Raw genomic sequence first — 25,920 nt, 5'->3', positions numbered from 1 at the left:
TGTAATAAGTTCTGGCTTGTCACACTAGTCAAGGTAACATATATATATTATGTATATTGCTCGATCCCTTGGCTGTTCAAATGATTCCTAGGGGCTTTCATATAATTTATGTTTAATCCTATTTGCTGCCAGATACAGTAGAATAAAATATTCAGCATTTCAAAATAGATTCAGCAAAATGTCATCTTAACCAGAGGCCTGGAATGCTGGGATCTATAGGTGGTGTGTGCTGTTTACATTTAGGATTGGTTATAAGGTTTCTTGTGATCTGCATTGTTGATTTAGGTAAGCATTGTACATTGGATGATGTAACATCAAAATCAACGTGTTGCCTCACACATGGTGGATGCTGATTAAGACTTCCACTGATAATGCTGGGGTGCGGAAAGATGATGCACCTCCTCGAGAGAGCTACATTACTCCTAGTTCAGAGAATAAGTGTTGGCCTTGTTTAATAAATATACACAAAGGACTTTTTTCCCAATGATAATACAATACAACTGACAGTTCCATTGACAGGAAAAGTAATGTGTGAAAGTGTGTTGCTGATTTTCATTACTCAACCTTTAAACTGGTGCAGAACATTAAGGAACAGTTAAATCAATTGTTATTGGCTTAAGCATTATCAACTCTTTAACTGCTGGTACTGAAATGATATCCGCCCGTGACTTCCGTACAATCTAATAATAATAATCTTTATTAGTGTCACAAGTAGGCTTACATTAAACTGCAATGAAGTTACTGTGAAAATCCCCTCGTGGCCACATTCCGGCACCTGTTCGGGTACACTGTGGGAGAATTCAGAATTTTCAATTCACCTCACAAGCACATCTTTCAGGAGTTGTGAGAGGAAACCGGAGGAAACCCACGCTGACACGGGGAGAACGTGCAAACTCCACACAGACAGTAACCCAAGCCTGGAATCAATCCCGGGTTCCTGGAGCTGTGAAGCAACAGTGCTAACTACTGTGCCACCATGCCATCCTTCTTTTGGCCTGCGGAGATCGCACATGTGCACCGGGGTTATGCGGAAGCCCCAATGCACAGACATGCGTTTAAAGTCTCGGACCGCTTTTTAAAAAGTGCTTTCATGGAAGCGCTGTGCTGAACCAGCTGACTGGAAATGAATGGGACGGCATTAACTTGGCCGGCTTGCCCCGATGTTAGTTACATTTTTACGCCTGTTTATTTGCACTTGTTTTCCCTGTCCAGAATTATCGAGCAGAGGCAGGAGACATAGAACATAGAACATAGAACAGTACAGCACAGAACAGGCCCTTCGGCCCTCGATGTTGTGCCGAACAATGATCACTCTACTTTAAACCCACGTAACCCGTATACCCGTAACCCAACAATCCCCCCATTAACCTTACACTAAGGGCAATTTAGCATGGCCAATCCACCTAACCCGCACATCTTTGGACTGTGGGAGGAAACCGGAGCACCCGGAGGAAACCCACGCATACACAGGGAGGATGTGCAGACTCCACACAGACAGTGACCCAGCCGGGAATCGAACCTGGGACCCTGGAGCTGTGAAGCATTGATGCTAACCACCATGCTACCGTTTGGCGATGTTACACCACCGGGAGACGTCGGAGAACAATTTTCCATGGGTTAATCTTTTATAATAGTGTTAACAAATATGTTTAACATGCACATAAAGTGAAAGGAGGAATTTGTTTTTAAACTTTGGTTTGTCATGATGCTGTTAATTCCATTAAAAAGTACTTTAATGTATAAAGTGTGTTTGGAGTCACAGGAGGTGAAAGAAAGATTTTTTTAAACTTTGGTTTGTCAAGAGTATGTTAATTCCATTTAAGGAACTATAATGGATGGACTGGGATTGGAGTGTATGAAATCTTCGCTGAACACTCACTAACAAGTCTGATTGTCCACCTAAGATACTCTGTGTTACTGGTCAGGGTTCTATGGGTCCCTTAAGGGGCTGATGTGCTCGATCCTGGAGCCTTATCGCCGACTCCACTCTTAGCATGTATTTTCAGGAGGAGTGATCGGTCCTTGGACTTTAGATAACTGGTATTCCTTTCACCAGCTCCTTTTCAAGGCCACCTCTTGCCTCAGGTGTCCTCAAAGAATTGTGCCCTTTCAATCCGGAGAGTCCGCCAAGTGGATCGCTTCTGAGCAAGGATCTCCCAGGCATTGATGTCTATTTTGTATTTCTTGAGCTAATACGTCAGGGTGTAATCGAAGAGCTTCCTTTGCCATCCCCTTGTTCAGCAACCTTCCTTGGGTTGGGCAAACAAGATTTGATCGGCAGTTGGGACTCAGCACATGGCCAACTCAGCAAAGTTGTTTTCGGATGATCCTGGCCTCAATGGTGGTGCTCTTAGCTTCTTCAAGGGTGCTGATGTTAGTACACCTGTCCTCTGAGCGAATGTGGAGCTAAAGTACATTTGGATTTTGAAATGCATTTTAAGCTGTGTTTTTTAAGAGTCTCCCTGATGTAATGTTGATCCTTACAAGCCTCCGTGATTAATTCAAATGCTTTTGCAAGTTTAATGCCTCAGTTGACGTACACAAACCTCCTGTAAGCTAATGTGAACTATCACTCTGACAGGTATTGCAGAATCCAGTGCAGATTCAAAATCTTCAGTCATGCTACATGTCTGCCTGGTGAGGAAGTGAATCAATTACCCACCCCTGAGAACGTACAGGCAAAAGACAGCATGTGAAACGATGTCAGAGGAGACTGACAGGAGACTGACAGGAGACTGCACTGCAGCAAGGAAGTAATGAGACGCCTTTGTGCAATGTCGAAGGAGGACCTGAAATCGAACTCTAACTGCCACACTGCCTTATTAGTGAAGATGAAACTCACAACAGTTGTCGTGTGTTGCGCGTTGCACAATTTTGCCATTCAGCATGGACTGAGCATTCACCCGGAAGATGTTTTGCCACTAGAAGTGGAGAGCAATAGGGAGCCTGACGCAGACATGCTTCCCGGTGCAAGTGTGCAAGTCCAGGCTCCAAGTAAGGTTCGAGTTTGCCCAGAAGCTGCTGTTTTTGGACATTGAACCCTGTGTTCTGGGCTGAAATTCCCACTAATAAAAGTTGGAGTTCGAGAAGCTGCTCACTTACAAATCCCCAAATACTCTCATTTATTAAGAAAATATTGAGCAGGAGTCACTGTTTTGTACCCAGTAATTAACAGGATGACATGTTTGACTTATTTGGAATATTAAATTAACATAAATAGTATTCATTGAAGCATTGCTCTGTAATGTTATAATTTATTTGTAAGGTGAAGTATCGCCTTTTCAAAATCAGAAAGGTCAAGAATTAAACAGATCAAACAGATTTAAACAGATTGGTCATTAATTTCGAATTGAACTGCTATTTGTATACATGCATGTAATAATCCAGGTGACTTGCAAAACTTGCATTATAATAGCCTATTCCCAAAGGCACAATTGCTCACCTTTGTATGGTATAATAACAACACTTAGCTTTAGCCTTCATTGTGATGATTCTGTCTTTCCCTACAATGAAATTAGTTGGTGTGACGTAAATGTTATTTTCAGACTTGATATTCCTCCACTGTCGTCACCTGCGGTTCAGCGAACATCTTAATTGTTTCTATTTAGATTTACACAGTGACGATGGAAGAACCATGGCAAAATTTCAGAGCTTCTGTTAATTGGGGTTTTTCCATGCTGGTGTGTTGGTAGTAATTGCAATAACTCCCTCTTCTTCCAAGTCTTTGTTTAGAGATCAAAGAGGCACTCAACACACTGTTCTTCCACACATTCAATGAGCAAATAAATGGAAATCTGGGAGAAGGAGAGGGAAAGGATTTAACAAGATGGATGAAGACCACATCAGAAAAAAATACTGAGTCAAAGAGAAAAATAATGCTGCAAAATTATCTTTTCTTAATATGCTTGTTTGTCTACTTTTAAGGATGATGGTTGAGTTTCTTTTTCTTTTATCTTATCGTCATAAATCAGTCGACTGATGGAGGGATTAGGCTTGCGGCTTTTCTCTATATTGCTGCCAGGACAATTTTCCTACAGGTAATTCTCTAAGTTGATCCTAACAATCAATCATTGTTTGGCTGGTTCTTGGTGTAAGATGGGAGTTTGCTGTGTCTCTTCCTTTGAAGGTAAGTAAATATTTTCAATCTTGTCCAACAGCTGCCACAACCCAATCCCAGCGATGGCACAGTGGTCAGCACTGTGGCTTCACAGCGCCAGGGACCCTGGGTTTGATTGCCGGCTTGGGTCATTGCCTGTGCGGAGTCTGCACGTTCTCCCCGTGTCTGCGTGGGTTTCCTCAGGGTGCTCCGGTTTCTTCCCACATGTCCCGAAAGATGTGCTGTTAGGTGAGTTGGACATTGAGAAGTCTCCCTCAATGTATCCAGCTCGGGAATTTTCACAGTTAATGTATGCCTACTTGTGACACTAATAACGATTATTATTATATAGTATTTATTTTTGCATGATGGTGAAAAGTCCTTCATCAATGTCAGCTCTAGCCTGACATAGCATTTTGATGTAAACTGGATGTTTATTTATATTGAATCTCTTGAGTTTCACCATCTCAGGGAATTGAAATGGAGTCTATCTATTGTATTTCAACTGAGACACATGTTGCTTCCATCTACTCTAGTGAATAGTTCCAGGAAATAATCATTAAGTTTCCAAAGGGATCAAAGCTTTTCTTTGTTAAGATAGGAAATCATGTTTTGTTTCCGTCTCACTGTGCCCCAGTCACCTATTGTCTATCTCTGAAGATTCCTGTATTCTGCACAATGCTTTTTTTAAAGAAAAACATCTCAATGATTAGCTTTCTTATTTACTTTGCTTCTGATTACCTTGTTAATTAGTTTGGGGTACTGTTTGTTTAGTTCATCCTTGGTATGCAATTATCTCAAATGCTGAGTTGTATCTGGTTAAATCCATTCAATTTAATGGCAAATTGAAATGTTCTTGAATTTCATCACCCGTACAATTGTCAGTCAATTAATTTAAGCTCTTCATCCTTACTCTTCAGTTTGTTGTTCTAAATTAGTATACATTTGCACTGGTTTTTCGAACCTCAGACCATGACAAGCTGCAATTGAATATTTAGTAAGAAGGTGGGTGATCTATAATGCTTCTTGTTCAATGGTTTGATTGATCTGTGTTTGATTGTGGTAGTCAGTTCTCTGATCTATGCAACTGTACTTTATTGCATAAGCCTGTTGCTGGTCCAGGAGAACTAATTACGCAGGAAATTTCTGGTGAAAAGACGTCGGTTCTGGCTGAGAATTTGACAGAAATGCGGTGGACTTCACAGTGGGGCAAGGAGGTAGCTCATTCAGGGAATTGCCACCAAAGTCCACAATGCAAGACCTGCCCACCTAACCCCCACAAGACCCCCCCCCCCCATCACCCCCCACCACCAGTGACCTCCTAAATAAATAGACCTCCCACAGAGACCCTTTAAAGAAAGAGACACCCAAATAAAGAAACCTCCCTCACAGACCCTCCAGAAGTAAGACCCCTGTCAGGAAGTCCCCAGAATCACTTGTCAAGAAGCCCCCCAGAAGAGAGACACCTGTCCGGAAGCTAGAGAACATTCCAGACACAGGCAGTGAAGGAAATCACTGCTTTAACACTCACCTTGCAAAGCATCTGCTAGTTCAGGCAGAGGAAACCGCATCTGTATATTCTTGGAAAGAGAAAAACAGTCAGCTGTGTTCAAAGTCCCTCAGATCTTTGATCTGCAAGTTACTCTTTCGTTTCTCTTTGATATTTAATTTACTAGCTGTAATTGACAGCTTCTGCCCCCCCCCCCCCCCCCCCTCCCCCCAGGAATAGATCTGGCTCATCCGAAACCCCGAAGACTGCCATTTTTGACACAGCTCCCCCCTCATTCCCAGCACTTTGGACATTGCCTCGAAGAAGGCTGTCCAGTACCCTGCAAGTCTGGGGCAAGACCAGAACATGTGGGCATGGTTGGCCGGCCTCCTTGGCACCATTCACATCTATCCTGCAGCTCCAGGAAGAACGTACTCACATGGGTTCTTGTTATGTACCACTTTTAGCTGCGTCAGGCGGAGCCTTGCACACGTAGCGGTGGAGTTGACCCTATGCAGTGCTTCGCTCCAGTGTCCCCACCCTATCTCAATCCCCAGGTCTTCCTCCCATTTCTTTCTTGTTGCATCCAGTACGGTGTAGGCCCTTTCTGTCAGCCGGTTATAGATGTCACTACAGTTTCCTTTATCTAGTATGCTTGCGTCCAGTAGTTCTTCCAGTAATGTCTGTCATGGCGGTTGTGGGTACATCCTGTTTCGTTATGCTCTTGACGTAGCATAAGCTGCTTCCTTGATGTGCACTCTGACAAAGGAAGGTTCAGACTTGGAGATAGCTTTAACATATTTATTAAACTATTAACGATCCTCCTACTTGGATTTGACTCTCCTGTTAATCCTGCTATAGTTGCTCAGACTGACTAACCAGTCTGCTACAATCCACGCGGTGGGTGTGATGTGTTCCAAATCAACCCTGTCTGTCATCAGTAAGTGTCTCCACTGAAAGAGGAAGACCATGTGTGCTGTGTCCTTTTACATGGGTTGGTGTAATGCCCCCCTGTGGTAGTGTCACCTCTGTGTGTGTCGTGACTGCCCATTGGTCGTGTCCTACCTTACTGACCTATTGGTTGAATGTCTGTATGTCATGTCTCTGTTGCTCCCTCTAGTGTTTAGCTAGTCTACGTGCATTTGCATTAACCCCTTGTGCATTTACAATGATGCATATCACCACACATCCTTGTCTCCCTTCGTAGGAAGTTTTTGAGCTGTAGATACCTTAGCTCGTTCCCCCGGCTAGCTGGAATTTCTCTGTCAGTTCGTCCAGTCTTGCGATCCTGCCGTCCGTGTATAGGTCCCTGGCTGTCAGTATCCCTCTGTCCTGCCCCCACCTTTTGAAGGTGGCGTCAGTCAGCGCTGGTGTGAACCTATGGCTGTTGCAGATGGGAGCTTTGTCCGACATTTTGGTCAGGCCAAATTGCTGCCGTAGTTGGTTCCAGGATTGGAGGGTGGCTGTCACCACCGGGCTGCTGGAGTGTTTTTTGGGTGGGGATGGGAGTGCTGCCGTGGCGAGTGCCTGGAAGGAGGTCCCCATGCAGGAGGCCACTGGGGGGGGGGGGGATACTTGGGGGGGGGGGGGGGGAATACTTGGGGGGGGATACTTGGGGGAGGGGAGAGACAGAGGGAGAGAGAGACAGAGAGGGAGTGGGAGAGAGACAGAGAGGGAGAGAGACTTGGGGGAATACTTTGGGGGGGCATTACTGGGGGGGGATACTTGGGTGGGAGAATACTTGGGGGGATACTTGGGGGGGGAGAGAGACAGAGGGAGAGAGAGATAGAGGGAGAGGAAGGCAGAAAGGGAGAGAGACAGAGATGAAGAGAGACAGAGAGGGAGAGAGACTTGGCGGGGAATACTTTGGGGGAGGGGAGAGACAGAGGGAGAGAGAGACAGAGAGGGAGAGAGACAGAGAGGGAGAGAGACTTGGGGGAATACTTTGGGGGGCATTACTGGGGGGGGATACTTGGGTGGGAGAATACTTGGGGGGGATACTTGGGTGGGAGAGAGACAGAGAGAGAGGAAGGCAGAAAGGGAGAGAGACAGAGAGGAAGAGAGACAGAGAGGGAGAGAGACTTGGAGGGGAATACTTTGGGGGGGGGGGATTACTGGGGGGATACTTGGGGGGGAGAGAGACAGAGGGAGAGGGAGACAGAGGGAGAGAGAGACAGAGATGGAGAGAGACAGAGAGGGATAGAGACAGAGAGGGTGAGAGACAGAGAGGGTGAGAGACAGAGAGGGAGAGAGACAGAGGGAGAGACAGACAGAGAGGGAGAGACAGACAGAGAGGGAGAGACAGACAGAGAGGGAGAGAGACAGAGAGGGAGAGAGACAGAGAGGGAGAGAGACAGAGAGGGTGAGAGACAGAGAGGGAGATTGCAGGCCTGTCTTGTTTTTTGGCTTCATTTTCAGAGCTCTGCTCGGGTTTCAGGTGAAATGAGGTATTTGTCTGACAGAGACTTCTGAAAGCTTCTCTCCCAAGGACTTTGTACATAAATCTGTAAGCCACGGCATGTTAACTGTATTAATAAGTGGCATTTAACCTGTGTGTGTCACTTTTGCTTAATTGACCATTTAGAAGGAGATGGGAAAGTAAGCTCAAAGACCCTTATTGTTTTTAGAACAGTTAATTGCAAAGATATAAAAAATGAAATGAAATGAAAATCGCTTATTGTCACGGGTAGGCTTCAATGAAGTTACTGTGAAAAGCCCCTAGTCGCCACATTCCGGCGCCTGTCCAGGGAGGCTGTGGGGGGTTTTATGGTAATAGGGAAAATTCTTTGTTAATAATAACACTTGTTTTAATATAAAAGATCCAGAGATGGAATCACTCCTGGAGTGAAGTATCCATTCGTCGCAGATTAGGAAATTGTTGTAGTTTCATCCAGTTTTCAAGTACAAATGGTGGTTTGGTCCAGGTACCATAGAACATTACAAGAGGAGTAGGCTATTTAGCTGAAGCCTGTTCCTAAATTTAATGAGATGATGGATGAATTGTGATCTAACTCCATCTCAAGACCTAATATTTGTAAAATAACTTCATCTTTCTAAACTAAAGGGCTTTGTCCCTTATCTTTGAATGTTTGAATGCTGCTGGCGAATGGAAATTTGCCAAACTATGCTTTAAAACTAAGAGCTGATCCAGCACCAATTGTCATTTTCAGAAGACATTCTAAACTGTTATCACATCTGTCACCCCCCCCCCCCCCTCCCCCCACACACACACACACACCCCCTGCCATCCTCCAGGGCAGATACCCACAACTCAGTGGGAATAAGTAGTAGGCAGGCTTTCCGGGTCACTCACAGGTGAGCACCTCACAGAGGCTGGTCCACAGCAGGTGGAGGCAGGGACGTCCCAGGGATCCGGTACTCAGAGGAATGTTGGAAGCTACCTCCCACACTGACGACTAAGAAAAGACGTGATTTGTGCCACTCCACTGGAGGGGTGGGGGGGCGGAGGGGGGGTTGAAAATTGAAAAACCCAATCACACCAGAGAGAACCACATTTTTCAATTCCCTCCAGATTTTAACCCACGCCACGTTTCCCGCTGACCGAGAGAGCGGGCTCAAAATTGCCCCCCGCTCGTACAGACACTCTGTTTGTCTGAAATTCCTCATTTTACCGTTTTAGATGTGTCGACATATTTAAAACAATTGAGTTCATGTTGCCGGTAAAGGGGGCGGCACGGTGACGCAGTGAGTAGCACTGCAGCCTCACGGCGCCGAGGACCCGGGTTCGATCCCGGCCCTGGGTATCTGTCCGTGTGGAGTTAATAATCGCTCATTGTCACAAGTAGGCTTCGATGAAGTTACTGTGAAAAGCCCCGAGTTGCCACATTCTGCCGCCTGTTCGGGGAGGCCGGTACGGGAATTGAACCCGAGCTGCTGGCCTTGTTCTGCATTGCAAGCCAGCTGTTTAGCCCACTGTGCTAAACCAGCCCCCAAGTTTGCACATTCTCCCCGCGTCTGTGTGGGTCTCACCCCCACAACCCAAAATGATGTACAGGGTAAGGGGATTGGCCACGCTAAATTGCCCCTTAATTGGAAAAAAATAGAATTGGGCACTTCAAAAAAAAAAGTTACTGGTGAAACACCAGAGAGGCGAGAGGGAGTGAGAGAAATTTCCAACAAATCTGTTTGCGTTCATATACTGGTATCCTACAGTGCCATTTACAAACCGGATAGCCGATCGCAGCTGGAGGTGTTTTGTGAATAATCACGAGCAATGCAAAATCTCTGTCAATGTCTGGTTAAAAATTATTCAGCTCTGTTAGTTTACAGCTGCAAGTGTCCAAACTTAAAAAAAATGGGACTAACTTCAGTTATCCAAAATTGGTTGGAGTTAACTGAAATGAATATGAGGAAGGGATAAGAAGGTAAGGGAATGATGAATAGCAAGCAAAACATGATAAAAAACAAATATATTTTCTTTCAGCTACAAGCCGAGTAATGAGAGCATTAAAGACCAGATGGGCCCTTTAAAGGGATTGGCTGGATAGAAATATTACAGAGCACTATGAAGTAACAGATGGGTTAAATTAATTCTTTGTATCAGTGCTCATAAATGAAGACTGTGGACATATTCCAGGTGCAATTAAACTGGCTCAGAAATCTATAGCATATGTCGAGGTCAATAAAGCATGTGTTAGAAATAAATTCAAAGCATTAACTGTATGCAGAGGACACCTGGAAAACAAGGTATCCACCCTGCAATCTTCAAGGAAGCGGATGAGCAAATAAACAAGGCGCAGGTTAACGTTTTTAAGTAGGCAAAAAATACCAAATTCTAACTGAGAAAGTGTGGTTGATATAAAAGTGGGATTTAAAAAAATAATGAGCACATCAGACTAGCTATTGCCTAACGATGGTTATGAGGAGGGTTTGGTGGGGATGCGAGTGGAGTTTGTTAATATTCTCTCTTCTCCTCTAACTCTGGCTTTTTGTGTACCCCGATTCTCATTGCTTCACCATTGGCATCCATGCCTTAGCGTCAAAGAGTCATAGAGGTCTGTAGCCAATTCACTGAGTGTCTTTAAGGCAGATGTAGATAGGTTCTTGATTAATGAGGGGATCAGGGGTTATGGGGAGAAGGTAAGAGAATGGGGATGAGAAATTATCAGCTATGATTGAATGGCGGAGCAGACTGGAGGGGTCAAGTGGCCTAATTCTGCTCCTCTGTCTTATGGTCTTCGGCCCATTGTGTCAGCGCCAGTTAAAAACAACCACCTAACAATTATAATCTCATTTTCCAGCACTTGGCCCATAGTCACAAGTGCACATCTAAATGCTTCTTTAATGTTCTGAGGGCTTCTGTTTTCACCACTCTTTCAGGCAGTGAGTTCCAAATTCCCACCACTCTCTGGGTAAAAAAGATTTTCCTCACTTCCCCTCAAAACCTCCTGCCTCTTACCTTAATCCTATGCCCCCGGTTATTGTTCCCCCCACCAAGGGAGGGGTCAATTTCTTCCTGTTTACACTATGTATGCCCCTCATAATTGTATGCATCTCAATCAAGTCTCCCTCAGTCTCCTCTACTGTAGCCACCTGGGTTGGCCACGTCCCGATTCCAAAATGGAGGCCCGCAAAGAATACAGGGAAAAGTGGTCAGGACAACCAAATAGCAGGTGCAAGGTTTCCTGTGTATTAAGACTTGCAAAACCCAGACAGAACCGAAACCAGCAACCATCTGCATATTAATGAGCGATCCCCAGGAACAATTGGAAACATTAAAACGATCAGGACCCAACCAGACTCCCCGGCGGGAGCCAGGGCAAAGGAAGGCCAACGGACACATAGGAACCGCCCAGCGATCAGGGAACAGCTCCAGTGTTGGAGAAATCGGTTCAAATGATTGGGACTTGGTCCAATTAATTGGGACCAAGTCCGGGGTCCGCCCAAAAGGGCGCAAAACCCCTGGGGGCTATAAAATAGAGCCCCCAAGTTCAGTTCGTCCTTCTTGGCCGGGTCTCTCAGCAGCTCGAAACAACTCTTGACCGTGACTCTCAACCAGGAGAGACCTGCCTAGCAGCTGCACCAACCAAGTAAGTCTCCAGCCAACGCACGCTACGAGATAGACACTCCTAGCTTCTAGTCCATACCAGCATGAAGCCTGCAGACTCAGAATCGAACGAAAGGCCATTGTTCCCCTGACCTGGTGGGCCATTTCCAAAGCTAAGTATAGGTCTTTTAGTGTTAGAGATAGTCTAGTAAGTAGAGTTTTATGCATGAGTAGTGATTGACTGTGTGTATAATAAATGTGTTTTGATTTGAACTTACTAACTGGTGAATTGAGTTATTGCTCAGCACTTGGCTTTGAACCTCGTGGTGGTATCAGAAAGATACCTGGCGACTCTAGAGCAAGGTGATTAAACAGAGCAAATTCAGTAAAAGCATAACGAGCAACACTACCACAAGGAAAACAACCCCAGGCTATCCAATCTCTCTTCATAGTTAAAACTCTCCAGCCCAGGCAACATTCTGGTAAATCTTCTCTGCACCCTTTCAAGTGCTATCACATCCCTCCCGGAATGTGGATTCCAGAACTGCACACAATACTCTAGTTGTAACCCAAGCAACATTTTACCCAGTTCCAGCATAACCGCCCTGTTCTCAAACTGTATGCCTCAGCTCATAAAGGCAAGTTTATCATATGCCTTCTTGACCACTTTATGCAGCTGCTCTGCTACCTTAAGGGACCAGTGTAAATGCACATCCTTGGTGCTTCCCAGGGACCTGCCATTTACATTTGTTCCCTTGCCTTGTTTGTCTTGCCCAAGGGCATCACCTCACACTTACCCGGATTGAATTCCATTTGCCACTGATCGGTCCATCTGACCAGCCCATCTATATCCTCCTGTAATGTAAGGCTAGCCTCCTCACTATTCACCATCCTGCCAATTTTCATATCACCTGTGAACTTACTAATCAACCCTCCTACATTCATATCTAAATCATTTATATAAACTTCAGACAGCGAGGTCCCAACTGGGGCCTCTCGGTAGCATGGTGGTTAGCATCAATGCTTCACAGCTCCAGGGTCCCAGGTTCGATTCCCGGCTGGGTCACTGTCTGTGTGGAGTCTGCACGTCCTCCCTGTGTGTGCGTGGGTTTCCTCTGGATGCTCCGGTTTCCTCCCACAGTCCAAAGATGTGCGGGTTAGGTGGATTGGCCATGCTAAATTGCCTGTAGTGTAAGGTTAATGGGGGGATTGTTGGGTTACGGGTATACGGGTTACGTGGGTTTAAGTAGGGTGATCATTGCTCGGCACAACATCGAGGGCCGAAGGGCCTGTTCTGTGCTGTACTGTTCTATGTTCTATGTATCGCTGTGGGACCCCACTGTACACAGGCTTCCAGTCAGAAAAACACGCCTCGACCATCACCCTCTGCTTCCTGCCACTCAGCCAATTCTGGATCCAATTTGCTAAATTTCCTTGGATCCCATGGAATGTTACCTGTCGCTATCTGTCTCCCTCGTCGGACCTTATTAGAAGCCTTGCTGAAGCCCAAGCCTGCACTTTAAACTTTAAAATTCTCTCCCTAAACGTCTCGGCCCCTCTTCTACTTTAAGTTATTCTTTAAAACCTACTTAATTGAGCAAACATTTGATCCTCCTCTCTTAAGATCGCATTGTGTAGTTCAGGTTCAAACTCTGACACCACTCCTATGAGGCGCCTTGGTACGTGGACTAAGGAACAGACAGTCCCACGTCAATTTATCCCTTTATTTAAAAAAATTCTGTGTCGCATGAAATGATCCCAATTGTTGGTTTTTGATTTTGACCTATGTTGGTATAACTAAGGAGAGAAAAAGAAACTAACTTTTATCTTAAATTGTGCCTATCCTGACAAATGGTTCCTTGGAAGTGTTAAAGTTAAGCCTTTTAACGGGAAGGTGTTCTCTGCTTTGAAATGCAAGTCTTGCTCTTTCCATTGAGTTTTGATGTGTGCTGTACAATACCTGATACATCATACATCGACTCTGATCTCCACATATATTAGCTCTCCCGGGTGCAGAGTGCCACCAAAAGGCTTTGAGGTGCTGAAGCGTTGGCGGGTCTGTGATCAGGAAATGCACTTTCAGCTTAGAATGCCTTTCAGCATATTAGTTGTATAATCAAGACATTGCTTTTACCTCCTGAGGGACCTCCACGATTCCAATCATTCCTGGTTATATAATATTTCTATGTCCTTCATTAGTGACAGGCAGATTTAACATGAAATTGCATAGAACCTAGAGCACAGGTCCGGACAATTTTGCCCCATCGGGTCTGTACTAGTGTTGAGACTCCACACAGTCGATCTCACATTTTAATTACCCTCTCCCCACTCTCTCGCCATTTCCCTTCATTCCCTTCTCCCTCAGGTATGTGTGAAGCCTTATTTCAAATGTGTCAAGGCCATCAGCTTCACACGCTCCTATGTGACAACATGTTGCACATTCTCACCACGTACTGACTATCAAGGAAATGTCTCCTAAATTTGATCAGTTGGTGCATTTCTTATATTCAGGCCCTCTTTATCAGCAAGTAAAAAAGTCTATCCAAGCTGGGTGATTCATTTCACACAATCCATTCATTTCTATTGCTTTTTCCCCATGAATTTTAACCTTATCAGTGTCTATTTAAACCAGCCATTGATAACATCAGACATCGAAAGAACAAAAAAAAATGAAATCTAGTTTTTCACTAATGAGTTTTCTGGTCAAAGAAAGTACTGTGATAGGCCGTCACCAGCCGCTTGCCCTCTGAAAGAGATTTTTGCTAACGCGGCGATATTTGTCCGTCTCTGTTTTTATTTTTATTGACTTGCTCGTCATACTGAATCTTTCACGTGCCGCCGCCAATGGTGACAAGGGCATTTTTGTTTGTGTGGGAAAGGGCACATGGATTCACAGCAATCAAACCTTACAAAGCATTTCAGGAGCGTCAGCAAGGAGCTGAAAACTCACACACAGATTCTGCATTTCACCAGCCTCACTGATTGATGTAAATGTAGTACATTGCCCTAAAAAATCTAAGCAATCGGCTGGAGAACTTTTTAAAGCAGAGTATCGTTTGAATGTGGACGTCCCTACCAGAAACAGTGGTGGGAACAGAATAGAGACGAGGTATAATGTACAAATGATCGATTTTTTCTTTACCCTGCTGAGTAGATAGATTACCGAAAACTTTCAGAAGGGCACTGTCACTTTAAAACTGATCATCTCCTGCCAATTGTATTACTGTCTGCAAATAAAATTGAGAAATTAATGAAACTACCGCACCTTAATGACAGACATACTCAGCAAGGAGTCAAAGAGCAAAATATGAACTCCTTTTTTTAATGTTTCACATGGAACTGGATCTTAAGTAACCCCGCCAGGTATGTTTTCGGAAGGGCGCAAGTAAAATATGTCAGATGCCTTGTCCCCTTCTTCACGCCCATCCTTGACCTGTTCCCCAAAATGCAGGGAGTAGGACCCACTAGGAGGCCCAACCTCAGGCCTGTTGAGGCCCTCAACTGCCCAAGTAATTGGCAATTAAGGGCCTCCTCTGCCTCCATTGCCATAAAACTGCTGGTCCTTGGCAGGCGATCCAGAGGGTGGGTACCGCTTTTGAACGGGTTTCTTTGAAAAGGAAGGGGAGGAACATCAATCAGTGGGGTGCACTGTGCAAATCGAGGCCACCTCACAAGATGTCACCACCCCCTTTTTCCACCCCGCACAACCTCCAAAATATAGATCTTAAACTTTGCTGCGCCCCTACCTCGCGTACAAATCCTGGAACTTACCTCAATCCAGTGCCCATTGATCTTTTCCTGAGCCTCCTTGCACTCTCGCCAGTTCCCATACTGAGCCCACGCACTGTTGGGGCTATTGAAGCTGCCAGCCAACTTGAGGGAGGGATTTCCTGTCGAGGGGAAGCAGAGCTCATCCCTCAGCCTGTTTCGCCTTCCCGCAGCATGCTATCCTTGTGGAGCGGGCTATTTAAAAGTTGGTCTGATCGGGAATGGGTTCCGCCCTGGGGAGAGTGAGCAGTCAGCCTCCCTCCTCTATCCCTCCCCATCGCCACCCTGTAAATACCACCTCATGGACTCACACACAACCGATACATCTCTCAGCTGCAGTGCATTCTACTTAGATCTCCATTAAAATGAATGGACAGGGACCTGGATTTTATGGTTGGACAGCACGATGGCACAATGGTTAGCACTGCTGCCTCACAGTGCCAGAGGTAAGGCTTTGATTCTGGCCTTGGGTGACTGTGCGGAGTTTGCCACCCCCACCCCTGAGTCTGCGTGGTTTTTCATCAGAGGCTCTGGTTTCCTCCCACAGTCCAAAGGTGTGCAGGTTAGGTGGATTGGCCATGATCAATGCCTGCGGTTAGGGGAATAGAACGGGGAAGTGGGCCGAGGTAGAGTGCTCTTTCGGAGGGTCAGTGCAGACTCGATGGGCCAAATGGTCTCCTTATGCACTTCAGGGATTCTATGGATAATGAAAATGGAGGTAATGCTTCCATCCTGGACTAAGTCCCGTGTTGGGCTGGGAAAGTGGAATGAATTCCGCTTCAGAGGTTGGTGGGAAAACTCGATGAATCTTCTGGTCCCGACCTCGTTGATTATGCATCCGAGGGGTTTGTGCCATTTTTAAAATGTTGATGGTGAACTGCCTTCTTGAACCGCTGTAGTCCCTGAGGTGTAGGTACCCTTACAGTGCTGTTAGGGAGGGCGATCCAGAATTTTAACCCAGCGACAGTGAAGGAACAGCAACATATTTCCAAGTCGAGGTGGTGAGTGACTTGGAGGGGAACCTCCAGGGGGTGGTGTATATATCCAGCAGATATCTGCTGCTTATATCCTTCTATATGATAGCGATCGTGGGTTTGGAAGGTGCTGCCTAAAGAACCTTGGTGAGTTACTGCAGTGCATTTTGTAGATGGTACACACGGCTGCCACTGTGAGTCGGTGGTGGAGTGTTTGAATGTTCATGGAAGGAGGGGCAATGAAGCGGGCTGCTTTGCCCTGGATGGTATTCAGCGTCTTGAGTATTGTTAGAGCTGCATTCATCCAGGCAAGTGGAGGGTTTTCCATTACTTGTGACTTCTTGACTTGTGACTTGTTGATGGTGGACAGGCTTTGTGGGAGTCAAGAGGCACGGTGTCAGGGTCCCAGGTTCGATTCCCAGCTTGAGTCACTGTCTGTGCAGAGTCTGCACGTTCTCCCTGTGTCTGCGTGGGTTTCCTCCGGGTGCTCCGGTTTCCTCCCACAAGTCCGGAAAGACATGTTGTTAGGTAAATTGGACATTCTGAAATCTCCCTCCGTGTACCCGAACAGGCGCCGGAATGTGGTGTCCAGAGTCTTTTCACAGTAACTTCATTGCAGTGTTAATGGAAGCCTACTTGTGACAATAAAGATTATTCACTGCAGGATTCCTAGCCTCTGGCCTGTTCTTGTAACCACAGTATTAATGTGGTTAATATATAAATATATATGATAGATATTAATATGTTAATCCAGTTCAGTTTCTGGTCAATGGTAACTCCGAGGGTGATGATAGTGGGGATTTCAGTGATGGAGATGCCATTGAATGTCAAGGGGAGATGATTAGATTTTCTCTTGCTTGAGAAAGTCATTACCTGGCACTTGTGTGGAATGAATGTTACCTGGCGTTTGTCAGTCCAAGCCTGAATATTATCCAGGTCCTGCTGCATTTGTTCATGAATTGCTTCAGTATGGGAGGAGTGATCAATGGTGCTAAACATTGTGTAATCATCAATGAACATCTCCACTTCTGACCTTGGGTGGGATTCTCCCGTACCCGGTGGGGCGGGGTGTCCCAGCGGGTCGAAGTGACGTGAACCACTCCGGCATCGGACCGCCCCAAAGGTGCGGAATACTCTGCACCTTCAGGGGCTAGGCCGGCGGCGGAGTGGTTTGTGCCCCGCCGGCCAGCATGGAAGGCATTTGGCGCCACGCCAGCCGGGGCCGAAGGAGCGTCAGCGAATGCTGACGTCATCCCCGCGCATGCGCAGGGGGCGGGGTTCACCTTCGCGTCGGCCATCGCGGAGGACCACACGGCCGGCACATAGGAAAAGAGTGCCCCCACGGCACAGGCCCGCCCGCGGATCGGTGGGCCCCGATCGCGGGCCAGGGCACTGTGGGGCACCCCCCAGGGCCAGATTGCCCCGCGCCCACCCCCAGGACCCGGACCCGCCCGCACCGCCAGGCCCCGCCGGTAAGGGACCTAGTCCAATTTACGCCGGCGGGACCTGCATAGAACAAGTGGGACTTTGGCTCATCGCAGGTCGGAGAATTGCCGGGGGTCCACTGCGAGCTGCCGCCGACTGGCGCGAGTCCCGCCCCGCCAGCTGCCAAATTCTCCGGCGCCACCCCCCCCCCGGTGATTCTTCGACCCGGCTTGGGGGTCAGAGAATCCCACCCCTTATGTTGGAATGAAGGTTATTGATGAAGCAGCTGAAGATTGTTGGGGCTCAGGCACTACCCTGAGGAATTCCTGCAGTGATGTCCGAGAGCTGAGATGATTGACCTCCAACCACCACAACCATCTTCCTTTGTGCCAGGTATCATTGAATTTTCAGTGCAGAAGGAGGCCATTCGGCCCATCGAGTCTGCACCGTCTCTTGGAAAGAGCACCCTACCCTACCGCACATCTCCATCCTATCCCCATAACCCAGTAACCCACCCAACACTAAGGGCAATTTTGGACACTAAGGGCAACTTATCATGGCCAATCCACCTAACCTGCACATCTTTGGACTGTGGGAGGAAACCCATGCACACACGGGGAGGATGTGCGGACTCCGCACAGACAGTAACCCAAGCCAGAATCGAACCTGGGACCCTGGAGCTGTGAAGCAATTGTGCTATCCACAATGCTACCGTGCTGCCAACCAGTGTCACTCAGCGACTGACCTCATGATAGCCTTGGTTCAAATATGGGCAAAAGAGCTGAATTCCAAAGGTGAGGTAAGAGTGACTACCCTTGACAGCAAGACAGCACTTGACCAAGTGTGGCATCAAGGAGCCCCAGCAATGCTGAAGTCAATAGGAATTGGGGGGGAACTCTCCATTGGTTGGAGATAGATTTGTTAAGTAAGGGGTGTAATGCAGGGGTGAGCTAGCGTTGGGGAGTCCATTGGTCAGTGGAGACCGGGTGTGTGGGGGGGGGTGGTGTAGGCATTGCCTTTGTTGCCCATTCTTAATTTTTCTTGAGCTGACTGGTGAACTGAGTGGCCGACAGAGCGCAGTTAAAAGTCACTCACATTGCTATACGTCTGGAGGCACAATGCAGGTCAGACCAGGTAAGGGATGGAAGATTTCCTCCCCTGAAGGACAATTGTGAATGGGGTGTTAGCATGATTGATTATGGTAGTGGCATGGTCACCATTACTGAGACTAGCTTTCTTCTATTCCAGATTTATTCCCATGAGCCTTGGTCCATAAGACCAGAAGACACAGGAACAGAATTAGGCCACTCGGCCCATCAAGTCTGCTCCGCCGTTCAATCATGGCTGATCAGACTCGATGGGCCGAGTAGCCTAATTCTGCTCTGGATTAAGAGTTCTACAAGATTACCACCACGTCACCATCTCCCCAGTTACCAAAATGCGAGACGTTTTTCTGTGTAATGAACGCTGTAAGAGAGTAGGAAAAGTCCAAAGTTCACAATTCACATCGCATTTTCGGACGATTCTCAGTGCAGGGAAATAGAGGGACTTATCCAGAGAATTGCCGTGCAATCCTTATTTGGGAACGCCCAGCGATGGTTAGTTACTCACCAAATGTGGTGCCCTGGAGCTCAGAGCTTACAGACCAATTTCACCGCAGGTGCATATTGCTGAAGGTTGTGGTGTGTAGGCTTGTGGTTGCATGCTTCCATTTAGTTTCTGGGTTTGATATTGTTTTATCTCAGTGTCTGTAGGTTAAAGGATGGCTTTGATTTTGGTTCCACCTTTTTTATTTTGAAGGGTACAAAATCAAAATACCAATGCATACGGTGCAAGGTTGTCATCTTCACATTCCAGCTGCATTTGGAAAATAGACTTGAGAAAATCTTAGATCACAGAATTTACAGTGCAGAAGGAGGCCATTCGGCACATCGAGTCTGCACCGGCCCTTGGAAAGAGAATCCTACTTAAGCCCACGCCTCCACCCTATCCCCGTAACCTAGTCACCCTACCTGTCCTTTGGACGCTAAGGGGCAATTTATCACGGCAAATCCACCTAACCTGCACATCTTTGGACTGTGGGAGGAAACCAGAGCACCCGGAGGAAACCCACACGGACAGGGGGAAAAAGTGCAAACGCCGCACAGTCACCCGATGCCGGAGCTGTGAGGTAGCAATGCTAAGCACTGTGCCACCATGCCGACCCGTGCTGCCCCTTCACACAATAGTTCAGCACAGAAGGAGGCCATTCGGTCCGTTGTGTCTGTGCAGGCCTTCTGTCAGTGTAATTCCCCAGAGCTCTCCAAATTCTTCTCTGTAGATAATTATCTCATTCCTTTTTGTGGGCCATGACTGAATTAGCTTCCATCACACTCTCAGGCAGCTCATTCCAGATCCTAACCATTTGTTGCACAAAAGAAGCTTTCCCACTTTCGTCATTGCTTCCCTTGCCAATTGTCTTAGGCTGGTGTCTTTGGGCCCTTGACCCTCCCACTAATGGGGACAGTTTCTTCCTATCTACTCTCTCCATCAAGTCATAGAATCCCTACAGTGCAGAAGAAGGCCTTTCGGCCCATTGAATCTAAACTGACCCTCCAAATGAGTACCCTACCTAACCCTATCGCCCCACCTAATGTTTTGGATACGAAGGGGCAATTTAACATGGCCAATCCACCCAACCTGTACATCTTTGAACTGTGGGAGGAAACCGGAGCGCCCGGAATAAAGCAACGCAGACACGGGGAGAATGTGCAAACTCCACACAAACAGTCGCCCGAGGCCGGAATCAAACCCCGGGTCCCTGGCGCTGTGAGGCAGCAGTGCTAGCCACTGTGCCACCGTACCGTCCGTAAGGGTCCACTCTCCACAAGATTTTGAGTACCTCTATCAAATCATCTCTCAAACCTCGCTTCTCAAAAAAAGAACAGTCCCGGCTTTTCCAATCCATCTGTGTCACAAAAATCTCCCATCTCTGGAACAATTTTGATAATCCCTCTTCTTCCTTGATTTTTTTTTTTTTTTTTTTATAAATGTTTTTATTCAGTTTTCATATTTTATATTGAACAAATTACAAATTGTTAGGAGAGAAAAAGAACAAAAAAAAAAAAAAAAAAAAAAAAAAAAACAACAAACAAACACGCAAAAATTAACATACATATTTACAGGTAAGCATCTTCGTAGTAGTAACTGCGCCCGCCCCCCCCCCCCCCCCCAACATGTTTATTTAGTTTGGTTTTGGGCCTTAGCTAGCCATCGAACCCCCGTACCGAACCTGTAGCCCCTCCCGCTACCTTCCCCCGACTATTCTTCCTCTTGTACATTGGCCACAAATAGGTCCCGGAACAGTTGCATGAATGGCTCCCACGTTCTGTGGAAGCCGTCGTCCGACCCTCGGATGGCAAATTTGATTTTCTCCATTTGGAGAGATTCCGAGAGGTCGGACAGCCAGTCCGCAGCTCTGGGCGGTGCTGCTGACCGCCAGCCAAACAGGATTCTACGGCGGGCGATCAGGCCTTGATTTTTTTTTTTAAGCAACACATTTGACCCAAGGAAATTGGCCAGAAGGTTAGGACAGCTGCATAGTCGGCATTGGTGGCGGGAGGGGGGGGGGGGGGGGGGGGGGGGGGGGTGGTTGTGTTTTAATCAAGTGCCGTTATTCCTGATTTTTTTGGCTTGTCCTCCCATACACCCAGCATGGAGAACTTGGTCTTTAATCCGTTCCTTAATCCTTCCAGTTGCTGAAGCAGCAATTGGCAAAAGATACCATTGTAGCAGATGGTGACATTGCCAGACTTGTAATAATATTCTGTTACATTGGTTCGTATTACTCTGCTTCTACTAAAGTTGATTGGTATGTTCTCCTCTGTTTTACAAATCATGTGCAACACCGGAAAAGGCCATTCAACCCAATAGGCCTGCGTTGGTGTTTATGTTCTCCAAACCTTTTCGCACCCTTTGAATCTAACAATATCAACATTTCACATTCCCTTCTCCCTCATGTGTTTATCGTTATTTGACGGCACTGTGGCAGCCTCATAGTGCCAGGCATCTGGGTTCATTCTGACCTCGGTCGAGTGTCTACGTGCAGTTTGACAGTTCTCCCCGTGTCTACGTGGGTTTCCTCCGGGTGCTCCAGTTTCCTTGCACAGTCCAAAGATGTGCAGGTTAGGTGGATTGGCCGTGATCAATGCGCAGGGTTACAGGGCTAGGGTGGGGGAGTGAGCGTGGGTAGAGTGCTCTTTTGGAGGATCGGTGCAGACTCAATGGGCCGAATGGCCTCCTTATGCATTGTAGGGATTATATGGTTTCTGTGGATTCATCAAAGCTATTTGTTTCAACTACTTCATATAGGTACCACCTTCTTTTTAAAAAAAAAAACCTTTTATTGGCATTTTCAAAATTATATACATTGCTGTTCATTTTTCATTTATTGCATTTATTTATTCTTTCTCAGGTTTCTCTATTTACAGTCTGTTGATGTCTGGCTGGCTCAGCCTACAATCCTCCCTATTCCCCCCCCCCCCCTCCTCTCTACTTGACCCCCCCCTCCCCCATTTTTCACTGCTGTTCCTCATTTTTTCTTGCTAGATTTTTCTACCTCACGTTGCTCCCCCTCCTCCCCCACCCCCACTCCCTCTCTGCACACCCCGGTCCTCCCTCGCTTTCCTCTTTCTATCTTGTCCTGGCTATTTCCCCCTGGCAACTGGCTATTTATTTATTTATGTGTTAGGTACCACCTGCTAACCATTCTCTGGGTAAAAAATGTTTCTCTTCAATTCCTGATTGGATTTATAAATGACCCATATTTATAGCTCTTAGTTCTGGGGCGGGATTCTCCGCTAACCAGCGGGGCGAACCATGCCGGCGCGAAGGAGTGGCATGAAACATTCTGGCGTGGGCCGCCCGGGAGGTGCAGAATCCTCTGGGGTGTTTGGCGCTACGCCAGCCAGCGGCGAAGCTCCTCCACCGGCCGGCGCGAGGTGGCACATGCGCGGGAGCGCCAGCGTGTTCTGGCGCATGCGCAGAACCACTGGCGTGATCCCAGCGCATGTGCAGGGGGTTTCTTCTCTGCACTGGCCACCATGGAGCTTCACAACGGCCGGCGCGGAGGGAAAGAGTGCCCCCATGGTACAGGCTCACACGCAGACCGGTGGGCCCCGATCGCGGGCCAGGCCACCGTGTAGGGCCCCCCGGGGCCAGATCCCCCCCCCAAGCCCCCCCCCCCCACCCCCCGAGGACTCCGCAGGCTGCCCGCAGAGCCAGGTCCCCGCCGGTAAAGACCTTGTTTAAGTTATGCCAGCGGGACTGGCCGAAAACGAGCGGCCGCTTGGCCCATCGTGGAGCGGAGAATCGCGGCGGGGGGGGGGGGGGGGGGGGGGGGGGCGTGGCTGCCAACGACCCAGGACCGGCACGGCGCGATTCCCGCCCCTGCCAAAAACCCGGCACCTGAGAATTCGGCAGCTGGCGGTGGGGTGGCGGGGCGTGATTCACACCACCGCCTGCCGATTCTTCTGCACTGTAAATTCTATGAAAATTCTATGAAATTACCCTTGGAGGTGGGAATCCCACCCCTGACAGCTGATGGTCAATCCAAGTTACATACTCTTCATCCGCACCACTGGAGGATCGGTGGTAGGTTCTGGTAGTGCACCAACCTGAGGCCCAGCATTGGTGAAGGACACAGGTGAGTGATGGCGGTATGAGGGAAGCGGGGTAGGGGATGGGGTGGGGTCAGCAGAATGGGTGGGGAGTGGGGCAGTGGGGGTGGTCCTCAGCACCCTCCCTCTATCTCCCTTTTCTTGAACAAAAACAGAAGATCCTGGACAATCTCAGCAGCTCCGACGGTCTCTGTGGAGAGAAAAGTGAGCTAATGTTTCGAGTGTGGATGACCCTTTGTCAAAGATAGAAAGAACTAGAAATGGGGTCAGATTTATGCTGTCGTGGGGGGGGGGGGGGCCTGGATTGTGGGGCTGGGTGGGAGGCCAGCGATAGGTGGAGATTGAAAAAGATGTTGAGGACAGAAAGACAAAAGGAATGTAAATGGGGGTGATTGAGGCTGAGAAGGGAGCTGATCGTGGCACAGAAAGAGATTAGAATGTGTGAACGGCAGGACAAAGTTGAGCAGTGTGTTAAAGGGCAGCTGGGAACAGTTGGCCCAAGTGGAATGAGAGGAGGAGGAGGGGGGACAATGGTGAGGGAAAAACAGATAAATGGAAGTGTGGTGAATCACAGTAGCGTAATTCACACTGTATTACTATGTCTCTGTAAGCTCGGCACACGAGCAGTTGCGCTGCTCTGCCACTAGGGGGAGATGCACTGGGAGTGTACGGGAGTTTGTACTGGGCTCCACTCTTGGCTCCACCCACGGCTCCTCCCCCCTAACCAGAAGTATAAAGGTTGCTGCTGAGAGCCTGCCTTCAGTTCATCTGGAGTTCATCGTGTCACAGGCAGGCTCTGTTGTAAGACGATTAAAACCACTGTTCACTTCTAACCACGTGTCACGTGAATTGATGGTCTCATCAGGAAGAAATGAAAATAAAACAAATTGATAGAAGTAAAAATGGGGTGAAGGTGGAGGAGAGAGTTCACAATCTGAAGTTGTTGAACTCAATGTTCAGTCCAGAAGGCTGTAACGTCCCTAATCGGAAGCTGAGGTGCTGTTCCTCTATGCTTGATGCGGCGTCACTCAACGAGGCTCTAAGTGGCGTGTGTCATTCTCAACTTTACTTCCCTAAACCAATCCAAAAATGCCAATCTAATGATTATCCATGTAATACGTGACTGATTGTTGGAACTGGAGTCTTCCAGCATGGTTGACATTTTCTCAACTGTCTTTGCAATAAATTCCTTCCGTTTTTTCAGCATGTCTTCAAATCTGTTTGACTTCGTTGATTTTATTTTCTGCTGTCAAAACGTCACGTTTTTTTTATTTCCAAGGACTGTTTATATTACCAGGTGTGCAATTGTGTTGTTTAGCCTGTCTATCAATACTTAGTATTGCTCCTGTGATGAAGACTTATACTTGGAACAGACTTTATTTTCTAATGAAACGCTGAAGTGTTTCATTATGTTGTCTCGTTTTTGAGATTTATTCTTCAGGGGCAGAATTATTGAAATGCTCAATTAGAAATTACTGTGGTGATGTTTCAGAAATTTGAGGCTTTTGGGCTTTTTTTTTGAAGCATGTTCCTTGGAGAGTTTGGTAATGTAATCGATAGGAACACCGCATTTATCTCGGGCTCTGGATTTGAATCCGGTTAAAACTAATGGAAGAAATGCCTCTCCTGTGAAGCTCCTGCCTGAAGTGAGATTGGGTAGTTCCACCCCGATTTCCAGTCAAGCTGGGCTGATAGAACTGCACCAAAGTTGTTGCCCGTTAGTGGCATTTTATTAATCTCCATCAGAGGGACCAATAATGTGGCAGGTGTGAGTGACCACAGCGATGTCAATCTGAGTTGGCTATTTGGTTGTTGTGCATATGTTGGGACTGAGGCTGGTTTGGTAGCCCTAACAAGCTAACGTATGTTTGCTGTGGCTGTGATGGTCTGTGTATCAACTCTTCTGTGAGAAATCTATTTGTTTCTTATGAAGTGTTCTCTCGGACATACCTTGTGTGCAATTTAGTGGCTGTCTGTGCGTTCTGGAGAGTTTCTGTTTCCACAAAGAATTCTTCAATATCTTCTGGAATATAATCAAATTAGCATGGAAAGTCTTTTAATATGAATTTCAGTTTCAAATGAGTTACTGCCTTTTTCAGCTGTCCTGGCCCGATACATACATTCCTCTTTATTTTGTCTTGTGTTACTCCCAGTGGTAAATTTTATTTACTGATTGGACGTTACTAGCCTGCATTATAGTCTTTTGGCTTCAGCTGTAATGCTACAATCAGAAGGGAACTGTAGCCCCATTATCTATACTTGGCTTGAGAGAGCACTGATTATAAAGAATGTGCATGTGCAGCATGTGATATATTCTGTCACTGTGTGGATGAGAAGCCAAATCAGAAATAATCCAATGACATTAGAGTACTGTCATTCAGTCTGTATGCATAGTATAAAGAGTAAGAGAACACTCTTCATAACAACATAATAAATAGAAACAGCAGGAGGCCATTTGGCCCTTTAAGCCTGCTCCTCCATTCAACATGATTTGCATCTAATGA

At 47.0% G+C, this 25,920-nt stretch overlaps 1 long non-coding RNA gene across 1 annotated transcript; it reads right to left on the bottom strand.

Annotated features, from left to right (window-relative positions):
- Positions 1 to 3,291: 3,291 nt before the first annotated feature.
- Positions 3,292 to 25,441, bottom strand: LOC119977800. Its single transcript, XR_005463277.1, has 3 exons — positions 25,367 to 25,441; positions 5,628 to 5,676; positions 3,292 to 3,794 (listed from the first exon to the last, which is right to left on the bottom strand). It is a non-coding gene; the product is annotated as an uncharacterized LOC119977800 (long non-coding RNA).
- Between the last annotated feature and the right edge of the window lie 479 nt (positions 25,442 to 25,920).

Source organism: Scyliorhinus canicula, chromosome 14, assembly GCF_902713615.1.
Source record: "Scyliorhinus canicula chromosome 14, sScyCan1.1, whole genome shotgun sequence".
NCBI classification, from domain to species: domain Eukaryota; kingdom Metazoa; phylum Chordata; class Chondrichthyes; order Carcharhiniformes; family Scyliorhinidae; genus Scyliorhinus; species Scyliorhinus canicula.
Note: the sequence above shows the minus strand (reverse complement) of the source record. Positions and strands in the feature narration are given on the sequence as shown.